General features: G+C 36.1%; 1 protein-coding gene and 1 long non-coding RNA gene across 5 annotated transcripts in view; one reads left to right on the forward strand and one right to left on the reverse strand.

Moving 5' to 3' along the window:
- nwk (nervous wreck) overlaps positions 1-13,429 on the reverse strand; it is a 97,775-nt gene that overhangs the window by 33,465 nt on the left and 50,881 nt on the right.
- On the forward strand, positions 626-8,887 carry LOC134198792 (uncharacterized). Its single transcript, XR_009972988.1, has 2 exons — positions 626-965; positions 8,619-8,887. It is a non-coding gene; the product is annotated as an uncharacterized LOC134198792 (long non-coding RNA).

Genomic DNA, 13,429 nt, shown 5'->3' on the forward strand with positions numbered 1-13,429 from the left:
CACTACAGAAAAATATTATTAAAGACAAACAATTTAATCTATTCTCAATTTGACCACAGACGTCAAGAACAAAAGTTTGACAATAAATAAATAGTATGCATGCGTATGTGCGTCAAACACATGGTAGTGTGTGTAATGTTTTTTTATTGATTTAATGTATTTTTAGGCATAATTTAAAAAAAAAATTAGCATTCGGCACTCCTCTATATTTCCTATAAGTGTGGGAAATTTCATACTCCTCCGTCCGCGCAACTTTCATAAAAACGGATACAATTTTTTTTTCCTTCACGTATTAATATATAGATTTCTATCAAAATAAGTGCAGAGTAAATAAGTAGCATGACTGATAAGTAGAGCTTTGTCCGTGATTACATTGCTAAAGCATAAATAATACAATTCATCATCTATAAACTAGACCTGTTTTATCATTAAAATAATCTTGTAATTTCAACTCGCCTGGAGTATATGTGTAAATAATAGTAAATTTCTCCTAAGTAATAATCATTTTAAATTATTGTTTATGTTCAATAAATTCTGAAGTCTACATATATGGAGTTAAAAAAAACTTAACTGTCAAAATATTGGGTAATAGACAGATAATCCGAGACTTCAAAACTAACATTTTTAATACTTTCACAACAATTATTATCAAAGTTATGCTTAATTATTTCAAAATAAATCTACTGAGTCCAACTAAGCTTATTGTTAAGCGTCTTTCATAGCTGTCTTTTGTTTTACCATAGCAATGGAAAGGGCAGTAAAGTAGAATAAACTCTATTGTTAAGTCGCCAAAAAAGACATTGTCTCTAATTCAATATGAACGAAGTACACAACTTTGTTTTTTAAGGCTACCGACTCAAAGCTACAGTTTTTTTGCCGTACAGTTTGACATTGAAGATTTTTGAAGTGAAAACTTCTTTAGAATCGTTGTGATTTCAAACCGGATGCAACGGAAAAAACGACAGGTAAGAGACACAAATACGAAAATGTGTAGGATGAAGCCAGCGAAGAATGAGACAGAAATATACATACTATTTAATACAGCGCCATCTGTGAGATTTTTTAATACTAACGTGTGTATGAAAGCTCTTGTAGTGAATTTTAATTTAGGATTATACGTGAAATTAAAATATCAATTCACAGAGGGCGCTACCTTACAATTATTTACTAATGACAAAATTTTACATATACTTAAGACGTTTAGGATAATTGTATTTTAATTTTGGAAGGTTTCACTTCTACCACGTGTGAATTGCACACATGTAATTTTTTTTTTATTGCTTTGGTGGGTGAACTAGCTCACAGCCCACCTGATGTTAAGTGGTTACTGGAGCCCATAGAGTCTACAACGTAAATGCGCCGCCCACCTTGAGATATAAGTTCTAAGGTCCCAAGTATAGTTATAACGACTGCCCCACCATTCAAACCGAAATGCATTTCTGCTTCACGGCAGAAATAGGCAGGACGGTGGTACCTACCCGCGCGGACTCACAAGAGGTCCTACCGCCAGTAATTACGCAAATTATAATTTTGCGGGTGTGATTTTTATTGAACGACGTTATTCCTTCACCGTTGAAGTCAATCGTGAACATTTGTCATTGTGATTGGTCTATTTACGCCCACATTCCACAACTGTGCACATATAATAATATTATATACTGGTGCACTTTATTCTAAAGTCGTACTTTATACGTTTTCATGAAGTTCCGTTAGTTGTTGACAATTATTATTGTATTGCATGAAAATTTTACGATATGCTTAGTATTTATTAAATGACAAGACTCGTTATTATCGGTAGGGGCTCCATCGATCTATCGTAATCGTCAAAATTGAAAGCTCGTATACAAAAACCGAACGTATAATAAGTTTTAAAATATTTATTTTGTTTCCTTATAAAATTCATATTGGAAATACATATATTGAAATATATCCAATGATATCGATCAAGTTCCGGTTTTCACGAGAGTTAAAATAATATGTCGGTTCAACAATTCATTATTGTTTTTATTACGATTGAACAGGTGATAAACAGAAACCCATGAACAGACACCACGACGTGTATACATTCTCTCCGAATCTCAAATTTTATTGGAATACCGTCAAATGTAATGAAACTCAAATATTTTTAAAGATTTCGAAAAGACAATAATAGCTCGAAATAAAGACGCTAATTGAAATTCGTATAAATTCAAAATAATTCAATGTATCCCCGCATTGACATAGATTCAGTATTTTATTGTCATAAAAAAATTATAACAACAGAAAGTTTTGCTTAACTAACATGTTAATAAAATTAAACAAAATAAAACTTCGAACTAAATATAGAACAATAACAATTAAACTCATCACAATAAGGCTTTATGCAATCACAATCTATGCAGTTTGATCAATGCACGCTATTAACTCCACAGCCTTTGTTCAATCAATCACTGAGCGCCATTCGAGCTTATTCCATGAAAATATATATTGCTTTGAATATAGTTTAATTATGATGGTCAAAGTCGTTATTATTTATGTATATATGAAGTACTTAAGTATTTTTTGCTTATTACCTTTATATTTTATAGAGTATTAGTGAATATATAACATAAACGGTATAAATAAACCGTGCGGGCGTTTTAGCTTTGCATTTTTTACGGCCCCACACAGGTAGGTACTGCCATCCTGCCTATTTCTACCGCAAAGTCATTAGTTCAAGTTTCAAGGGCGGGGCAGTGGTTGTGCAATTTAATTGAGACTTCGACTTGATGTCATAAATTGTGTAGTGCCTATTGTCATATATCTGGGCTCCAGTAACCACTTAACATAATTGGATTGGGATATGAGGTTGTTGCTCATTAATTCCTTCCACGCTGTTTATTCTTTTATTCAAATTAATATATTGGACTAACGCTTAGTTTTGATAGATTTCTCTACATATTATTATAATAGAACTCCACAATTTAACTGCTGTATATATCTTTATAAATATCTGTTTAAAAACGAAAAACCTATTATTATGAAACTATATTTACTTATATGTGCATTTGTAATAATTTTTTTGACTTTTGAAAACCGTATTTGCTAACCGCCAATTTAATATCAAACTGGTGTACTGGACACCTTTAGTAAATCTCATTACGAATTATTTATCGTTCAATTTTGACAAAAAATTATTTAATAGATACGAGAACTGCGTCTTAAATATTTTAAAAGGAATACATTAAATTTTGTATTTCATTTTATTTTCATTGTCAATTCAATTTGTTACAAAGGAAAACTTTTGCATTGAGTACGGTATAAAGTTTGTTTTAGTGACTACAGCAGTACCCACTCCTGTGGTTCAACTAAAGTCAATCATAATTAAGTGCTGACATGCGACATGCAAGTGCTCTTTGGTAAGCTTCTAATGCTACTCGACTTAGTATTATATCGGGAATGTATCGTATTTTACTTATTTTTAATGGTGGTAGGACCTCTTGTGAGTTTTTTTTTTTTTTATGATTGAAGGATTACTGGTGGCCCGGAGGTCTTTCCAGTTTCACCAGGACAGGTGGGCGAGCAAAGGCTCAGCCAGGAGGGGTGGGATTTGCTAACAGCTACCCGAGCGCCTCCGAAGGAGACCTAACAACTCAAGAGTAGCTGCTTCGCGAATGAATCTACTACCGGATCGGAATCGCGACCCGCTGAGAAGATCCGGCGAGAAACTCAGCGAGCTGATTCATGGGTTAGGTTGCACGGCGAACTCCTTGTCGAGTTCGACGAGTACGGTTACCGGGGTCCCTAAGCCTGCTCCTAGTGTTAGAGCTGAAGGCGTCTAATGCAAAGGTTATTGGATCTGATGGATCCGTAAGGACGTGTCTAGGGCGTCGACGGTGACTGACTCCTGCATGATCAGGATTCGGGGAGTAGTCAGCGGCGGCTACGATAAGGCGATTATCATGACGCATAGCCTTATCGAAGTACCGTTCCGACGCTGACTTCATGTATTTCTGTATAGATTCGAGGCCCAGGTCGTCGTGTAGGTCAACGTTCCTCACGAACCACGGAGCCCCGACGGCTAACCTGCAAAAGCGGGATTGTAGAGATTGAAGGGTGTCTATGTGTGTGCGGGCCGCGTGAGCGAACACCACACTCGCGTAAGTCATAACGGGCCTTATGCAAGTTTTGTAAAGTGTCACCTTGTTCCGAAGGGACATTTTACTCCGCTTACAGATCATGGGGTAGAGTCTACCGAGAATAAACGCGGCACGGTCACGGACTGATTTTATATGCGGGCGGAATGTCATCGATGCATCCAGGGTAACGCCCAGGTACTTGATCTTCCTGGCCCAGGGTATGGATTGACTAAAGAGAGTAATCGGGGGTGTGAGATTCCTCCTCCTAATACGGGAGGAAATCCGTGTGGAGCTTCCCCTCTGAAATAGCACCGCAGTACTTTTCGCTGGGTTGATGTCTATGCGCCATTTTCGGAACTACTGTCCTAGGGCTAGGGCTGCGCTCTGAAGCTTCTTCGCGATTAGGGACTTGTTTCTACTGGAATAGTAAACAGTCGTGTCGTCGGCGAATAAAGCTAAATGGGTCGGCGGCGACCGGGGAATATCGTTAACGAATAAGCTAAATAGGAGGGGTGAAAGGACAGAGCCTTGCGGGACTCCAGCTGCGAGAGGTCGTGGGGAGGAGCGGGTTCCCTCGACTCGATATCGAAAAGAGCGGTTCGACAAGAAGTCCCGTATGATGAGCACGAGACTATCCGGCACACCCATGTTGAATAGTTTGAAAATCAAACCGTTGTGCCAGACTTTGTCAAACGCTTTTGCGACGTCGAAGAAGAGAGCTCCCGTGTATAACGGTTTTGGTCGATTAAGCCCCACAAGAATGTGCTCCGTGAGGCGGTGCACCTGTTGAACGCATGAGTGATTTGTACGGAATCCGAATTGTTCATCGATGAGAATGCCCTTGGATGAGACGAAGTCTCTGAGGCGTTTGTAGAGCAGACGCTCATACAGTTTGCCTAGAGACATGAGGAGGCTAATCGGGCGGTAGCTCGTCGGATGATTTTTTGGTTTACCGGGTTTATGTATGCCGATAACGTCCGCTTCTTTCCACACCGCGGGAAAGATACAGTTCGCCATAGCGGCATTGAAAATAGATGCCAACATCACGATGAGTTGGACGGGTAGAAGTTTAATAACGCGGTTGGATATACCGTCGGAACCGGGAGCCTTGCGAGGACGTAGGTCTTTGATCAAGTCTTTAACTTCCATCGGGGTGACTGGTGGTAAAGCATCCGAGGGTGGCAAGGAGACTCTGCGTTCTACTTCACTGTCTACTAATTCTACATGAACAGGGTCCACGGATTGAGTGCTGGGCGTGCACTGGGTTTGCAATGTATCGGCCAGCAAGTCTGCTTTTTCGTCATCATCAAACGCCGCGAGTCGGCCTGAGGGGCCTACGAGGGGGGGCATAGTTACTACCGTATCCGATTTGAGAGTACGAGCTAAGCGGTAGTAAGACCTTTGGGAGGGCGCGAGTCCTTCTAAGAAATCAGACCATCTGGCATCTCGGACTTCGGCGATGCGAGACTTTACGTCGCGTTGTAGGGCACGCATTCGAATACGATTTTCCGCGGTAGGATACCTGTCGTAGGCGCGTATTGAGGCGTTCTTAGCTCTAAGGAGTTCCCTAATATCATCGGACAATTTGAAGCGGTGAAGGAAGTCCTCCGCTACAACTTGTTTCGATGATCTATCTAATGTTGAGGTGATGTGTGATGTTAAGATCCTCTTGTGAGTCCGCACGGGTAGGTACCACCACCCTGCCTAATTCTGCCGTGAAGCAGTAATGCGTTTCAGTTTGAAGGGCGGGGCAGCCGTTGTAACTATACTGAGACCTTAGAACTCATATCTCAAGGTGGGTGGCAGCATTTACGTTGTAGATGTCTATGGGCTCCGGTAGCCACTTTACACCAGGTGGCCTGTGAGCTCGTCCACCCATCTATGCAATAAAAAAAAAAAATTACACAAGGTGCAACTGTTGTACTGTAAAAACTAAGACTTAGAACTCATGTCTCAAGATGCGTGGTGGCATTAACGTTGTTGATGTGTATGGGCTTAGTGTGCTTAGTGCGAGTTTTTTAACGTTCTCGATCGCGTAAAAGTTAAATCATATTTGTATTTAGTTGGAACAGCGCCTCTAGCGGTAAACTTAGGCAAACTCCACACAGATTTGAGTTAACTTTTACGCTATCGAGAACGTTAAAAAACTCGCACTAAGCACACAGATGACCACTTAACGCCAGGTGGACTGTGAGCTCGTCCACCCATCAGAGCAATAAAAAAAACTTTACTTATCAAGTAACGAACATAAGGCTTTGTTATGAACTCAAACTATGATACGATTATGTGAAATTTCGTACAGGCCGCGATTAACTCGATTTGCTTCTGCTATGCAAATTAGCGAAACACGGTAACGTGAGCTCGCATTTATAATTCCAAATTCACCAGAAAGCTTCCGTAAATAGAAGCAATATCGACAATTATACAAACGTTTGAACAACGCTCATGTGAATTTAATATTCGCTGGTCCTACCCGGGTATTGCTCCGGTTTGAACATCGCAAAATTAATCAAAAACACGCATCAGTTAAAACTACTCGTGCGTCACCCGATTAACATTGATTTTATTTACTATGACATATGTGAAAGAAATTTCATTTTTATTTTTTATTGCTTAGGTCAGTGGACGAGCTCACAGCTCACTTGGTGTTAAGTGGTTTCTGGAGCCCATAGACATCTACAACGGCTGCCCCACCCTTCAAACCGAAACGCATTGCTGCTTCACGGCAGAAATAGGCAGGGTGGTGGTACCCACCCGTGCGGACTCACAAGAGGTCCTACCGCCAGTAAATTGTATAAAGTTTAAACATAAACGATAATAAGCGCGAAAACGACTAAAAAAAGCACAAACACACAAAGCCGTCACAAGATGGTTGTGGGTATTGAAGACATTATTTTATAATAATCTCATAAATATATCAATATACCAATGCGTAATTTAGATATCTCTATGTGACTTCAACCCATAGTTAAATTCGACAACCAAATAAAGAATATTTTTCTAGCGTGTCAAATCTATCACGGCGATATTTGAAATACTGTTTTCTGGATTATTAATCCGTGAAAATTGTTGCAGTCATTATGTTAATTACTCTTATGGTTATTTAAGTTTTCTTTCAATTCTAATAAAAAATGTAAATTTAATGAGCCTTAAGATAGACTTTACCTAATGAGATCTCATTGTAATTTCCGTTAAATAGTTCTCAATCTTTTCTTCAATAGTTAAGAATATGTTTAAAGATTTTGCCTACATTGATAGATAGATCTCTCTGAATATAGTAATAATAGTGTATCGCAAAATATCGGCTGTATCTTTTTTAGAATATCCCTAGATGACAACGGCTGTCTTGGACAGATCGCTTTTAGAGATAAGACCGCCTATTGTGTAAATTATACCCACCTGTTTACTTATTTTCAATGTTCATTATTTTTTTTGTATGCAATAAAATATAGTCTTTCCCTATCTCGCTCTATTTAAAAATTAAAATAAGAGATAGAAAATAAAACTTGTTATTTTATCATATCGGTATCAAATAAAAACTAATTAACTAATTAGCAGTTTCTAAAATAAATATATCCCATGACATTTCTGCTATGGACATAAATAGCCTGTAACAGTTAACTGGTGCAATCGAATCTTTAATCCCCAATATTGTACCCCTCTTTATGATATCCTTCCCAATGACATTCCCCGGCCTATTAATATTAATTGTTTATTAACTTTAGTCTATTCTAAACATGTAAATATTCTGTGTAAATTTTTATCTGCTAATAATATTTATCTCTAAAGTAGTTAGTCTAACATATATATGTTTGATTCGCGTATGGAAAACCGACCAAATTTATTTGTATTTAGATTTAGTTATTTTGCCCTCTCTAAGCACCTGTCATTTTTGTAAATACTTTGACATTGGCAAAATCAATGCCAAAGGCGTGGGAGCCAAATTATCTCAAAGAAGAAGAAGAATCTTTAACAATTCAAGTGTGTCTGTCTGTTTCACATAATTAAAATGAAACACTATGCGTATTTGAACTATCATAATCTTTTATCTTAAAGATACCTCGAAGTGCGTGTTATTACGTGCCAATAATAAAATGTAATTACAAATCAATAAGTGGACATTATTTATGCGCAATATAGAACCGATGATAACATGAATAAATAATAGTTTAAAAAAATTAACAAAATACGCTTTTATAGAAAATCCAATTAAAAAGTAGATTTTTGTAATATACTTGAATTAAAAATAGTGTAAGAAAAATTATTTTATTGTAAAAAAGCGTGGCGACCATATTTTAAATTTGTTAGCTGAATTCCATTTTTTTTTTTTTAGTATTGTATTGTCATTGATGCTCAATAAGTATACCAAATTTAGAGTTAATACAACGTTTTGAAGGGGGTCAAAATCATGTTCAAAGATTCCGTTACAAACACACATACGTCTGAAGCTAATAAAAGCGTATTAAAACATGAGAATTATTATCATACTTTAAAAACTAAATCATTAATTTTTCGTTCCAGAAATTCCAGGAAATATAGAGTTTGGATTTCTATGATTAAAGGCTCTGCACGACCTGACTGTGCAAAAGGAACGCATAAAACTTTTATAATAGTCATAAAAACGAAACGCTGCAGCGCTGCACAGATCGGATTTTAATAAGAACTAACTTAGATTGGAGTTGAGAACGCCTGAATGTACAATGGACTTCAAAAGTGCATGAATAAAAAAACAAAATGAGTGAAACACACCAAAAAATATTGCACACTAATAATATTTTTTTTCATTTTTATTGCTTTTTTTAAAAAGTGGAGTTCATGAATTACCTGGTATTAACTGACCCGACACTTAAGACAAGAGGTCGAAATATCAATTACAGTACCAGGCAATAAATATTGCACATCGATATTTGGAAAGAGACAGTCGTTTAATTTTGTTTTTGTTGTATAACGTTACCTGTGTGCGACGAAACACTAACGATCCGGTCTCTATGGAGACTAAATGTTAATTGGATAATGTGCGACAGATATAACGCTCTACGAAGCAAAAATTAACCGTCTCTTGCCCACGGTCGATGTGCAATATTTATTGCCGGGTACTGTAATTTCTATAGTAAAATATGATAATGTCTTATTCACTCTACAGAGCAGAATGCATAAGCCGTATGTCGGCATTACGAATTGGAAGGATGATGGATTTACTGTGCTCAATAACGCCATAACACCAGTCTTCAATGTACAAACACATTTCTATTACAATTTACGACGATACATATTGGAACAGACAATGGAATTTTCTAGAACAAAAGCAAAATGGCGCTAAAAATCTAATCGAAATCTTAGATAAAGAATCTAAAAGACATTTCCGAGAGAGAAATATTAAACAGATTCTTTTTTTACAAAATTACGATTAGTAACAGTCTTGTTGTGATGTGCTTCGATTTGAAATATTTTAACTTAATAATGTAGAAGTGTTCTACTCGTATAATAATTTGCAAAATCCACGATGTTGTTTATATTGGTATTGCGTGCCTACGGATCATAAATTTGTTTACAGTACTTATTTCATGCTACACTTGCAATAAGTACAGCAAGTAAAGTTTTATCTTCACTGAAACACATTCACATGGCTCTTTTATAGAGTAAGAGTACTAAATTAAATGCAACGATAAACGATTTTCTAAGCGCCCCATAAAATAACTTACGTGTGCCTATCAAATGATAGGTAGAAACCGTCTTAAGCCTTCGTCAAACAGAACGCGTAATTAGCGCGCGTCAGAGCGCTAAACTGACGCCGCGCTGTGACGCCGAGATGTGTTGTACTACTATGGTAACATACTTGACGGTATAAGTACGCAGCGCTCTGTCGCGGCATTAGGACGGTTTGACGTCAGGCGTTGTAATTTTTTACAAATTTTATTTTAGCGTCCGAGTGAATGTGTATTAAAATACTAGCTAATGCCCGAAAAAATGATATAAATAGTTAGAAAATACCCATGCTTATACAATGCCACATCTGAATCGCTCGATTTCTTAATACTTTTAAATTTTTACACTGCTATCGAAAGGCACTATGATTTGGCGAATGCGTTGCGTCAAAGAGCGTTAGACTCATCTAGTCAATTTGAAGAGCGCGACGTTAAGTACGCGGCGCTAAGTACGCGTTCTGTTTAACGAAGGCTTTAGACAACAATCAACTAGGAAAAGTTTAAGCTCAATCAAGTGAACTATGTGCTAAAACGTAAACAACGAACGCTTAAAAGTTTGCTTTAATCATATCGTTTTTTAAACAACTCTATCGCACAGGAAACAATGTCCGCTTCTATCGCATCTAAAGGTACATAAAACTTTTACAAGATTAAGTAAGAAGCCAATACTGTGTTACATTGTAGACATGTACATGTTTATAGTCTCTGTGGGCTTAAAGAATCTTTTCGTTTTATGAAGCTAGGGCAGTGAAGTTAGTGTTAAATGTTAAAGGTTTTTAAATTTCAGAGATGACTTAAATTTTACGGGGGCTTTTCCTTATTTTAGTGGGTAGGTGATGATGCATTCTAAGATAGGACAGTCCACTAAAGCCAATAATTGACAGTTTGATCTTACGTGTTAAAGTTCCAAGTGAAGAACCTTTTCATGTTTTTTTATTAAATTTTTTCTATACCTGTTCGACACTATTGAGATAAAGAGTGGAAATTTCTATTCTATTTATCCATAGTTCATATATTTATCATTAGTATCTTATTATATACCGGAAACAAATACATTTTCTCAGATACGTGAGATGTATGATTGCAAAAATATATATACATATAATATGTGTTTGAAATTTAAAACGAAGAGTTCAATCAAAATGGCTCTCTGAGTAAGAAAACTTACGGGTTTGAAATAAAATAATATTTTTTTTGCTTAGATGGGTGAACGAGCTCACAGTCCATCTGGTGTCAAGTGGTTACTGGAGCCCATAGACATCTACAACGTAAACGCGCCACCCACCTTGTGATATGTTTTAAGGTCTCAGTATAGTTACAACGGCTGCCCCGCCCTTCAAACCGAAACGCATTACTGCTTCACGGCAGAATTAGGCAGGGTGGTGGTACCTACCCGTGCGGACTCACAAGAGGCCCTACCACCAGTAAAAATCCAAAAAAATCTAACTATAGTTTGAAAATACTTTTTCTGTTCTTTTTTGTACTTAAATTTTACTTGACTTGCTTATGCAAAGAGACTTTATACAATACGATAAAAATGTGAAGCGTTCATTTCCGGTTGGCTAACGTTGTTACCTTCGAAGATCGAATGAAGCTAGCGACGTAATTTCCGTCGGTTACCTTCCTAATTCCATTGGTTATCTCATCAAGTCGACAGAAATAATAATCAAAATCTATTTTATTTCACTCAGAATAATCTCTTTAAGCGAGCAAGGAAAACTAAAGAGCTTTTTTAGTATGACTTAATTTATCTAAATTAAACAAGTGACGTAATTTCCGTCGGTTACCTTCCTAATTCCATTGGTTATCTCATCAAGTCGACAGAAATAATAATCAAAATCTATTTTATTTCACTCAGAATAATCTCTTTAAGCGAGCAAGGAAAACTAAAGAGCCTTTTTAGTATGACTTAATTTATCTAAATTAAACAAGCGACGTAATTTCCGTCGGTTACCTTCCTAATTCCATTGGTTATCTCATCAAGTCGACAGAAATAATAATCAAAATCTATTTTATTTCACTCAGAATAATCTCTTTAAGCGAGCAAGGAAAACTAAAGAGCTTTTTTAGTATGACTTAATTTATCTAAATTAAACAAGCGACGTAATTTCCGTCGGTTACCTTCCTAATTCCATTGGTTATCTCATCAAGTCGACAGAAATAATAATCAAAATCTATTTTATTTCACTCAGAATAATCTCTTTAAGCGAGCAAGGAAAACTAAAGAGCTTTTTTAGTATGACTTAATTTATGTAAATTAAACAAACAGTTCCATCAATATCATTGCATTCCATCAATTTCGTTATCTGACGTACTATCTGAAACCGGTGCAAGACAACAATACAATATACAGTGCGTTTCAAGACATCATTATTGCGATGTTCTATCCGTCTCTGGAATTAACTCTTAATAAAATATTACTGGAATTTTCAAAACTGTAAGAGGTATTTCGATTTTCGATCGATTCCGTAACTTAAACCTTGATTAGGTTTTAAAGTAAACCGTGACTTCATTGTTAAAAAGTCTTGAAGCATATATTTTCTATTTTTATTAAATACTAGCTGTACTGGTCCGCTTCACTGGACATTTAAAATTAACATTATTATTTCTCACCCCCTCAAAGACTCTCATCATTAACGCCCCCGCAACTGGTGTAGGGAATCCAACACTCATATAAATATTCTACCTATCTATTGAGTACATGTATTTTCTACATGGATACCAAGTTTCAAGTCAATCGGATGCATGGTTCAGTAGTTATAACGGAACATCCGTAAAAACCACTGTAGATTTATATATTAGTATAGATGAGTAATGAAAGGACACTTGTATAAAACAAATATAAGTATAAATTTTAAGATGTAGTAATAAAAATATTTTTCACTGGTCTAATATTCATACATTCCGTACTAGATACACATTAAATTCTAGATATTTCTGAAACGAAATAAAACATGGAATTTAAGCAAAAAATTAAAAACTTCACTGGAGAAAACGTCTCATTTAAATTTAAAATTTTCTCATATTTTCTCAGCAAATACTGCGCTATAAACTCGATACTGGATTTATTCAAATTTACACTGAAACTGTATCAAGCCGCGCTTTACATACGAGATATAATAGGATTTTTCTAGCGGTCTTGCTTTAGCTCAAGGTAAACTTTGTAGATTGCCATTTCACGTTTATTTAAACTCGGCTTTTTTATTTTGTAGTCCGCTTTGATGTTTCTGATGTGAATTCTGATGTGATTTAGATTCGATTTAGATTGTAAGTTATAATAGGGATTTAAATAATTGACATCTGAACTCTATCATCGAATACTTATTAAATTACATTGTTTATCTAATTAATATTGCATTAGACGCATAGCATCGGACATGCATTATTTCAACAATAAAATTTCAACTTTTATATTGCAATTGTCCTTAATCTATCTCTATAAATTATAAAGTAAAGAAAAATAATTGTTAGTTGTTTTTGTCCTTAATGTGCATTAAGCATCATCCGAATGTAATCACACTTAGTACTTGTTGGAACTGCAGGTAAAGGTTGCTGTCATAGAAAAATATATTATTGACCCGTTTTTCACTTGTGTCTTCTTTAATTATTATTGTTATCGTCAGATTG

Source organism: Bombyx mori, chromosome 1, assembly GCF_030269925.1.
Source record: "Bombyx mori chromosome 1, ASM3026992v2".
NCBI lineage: Eukaryota > Metazoa > Arthropoda > Insecta > Lepidoptera > Bombycidae > Bombyx > Bombyx mori.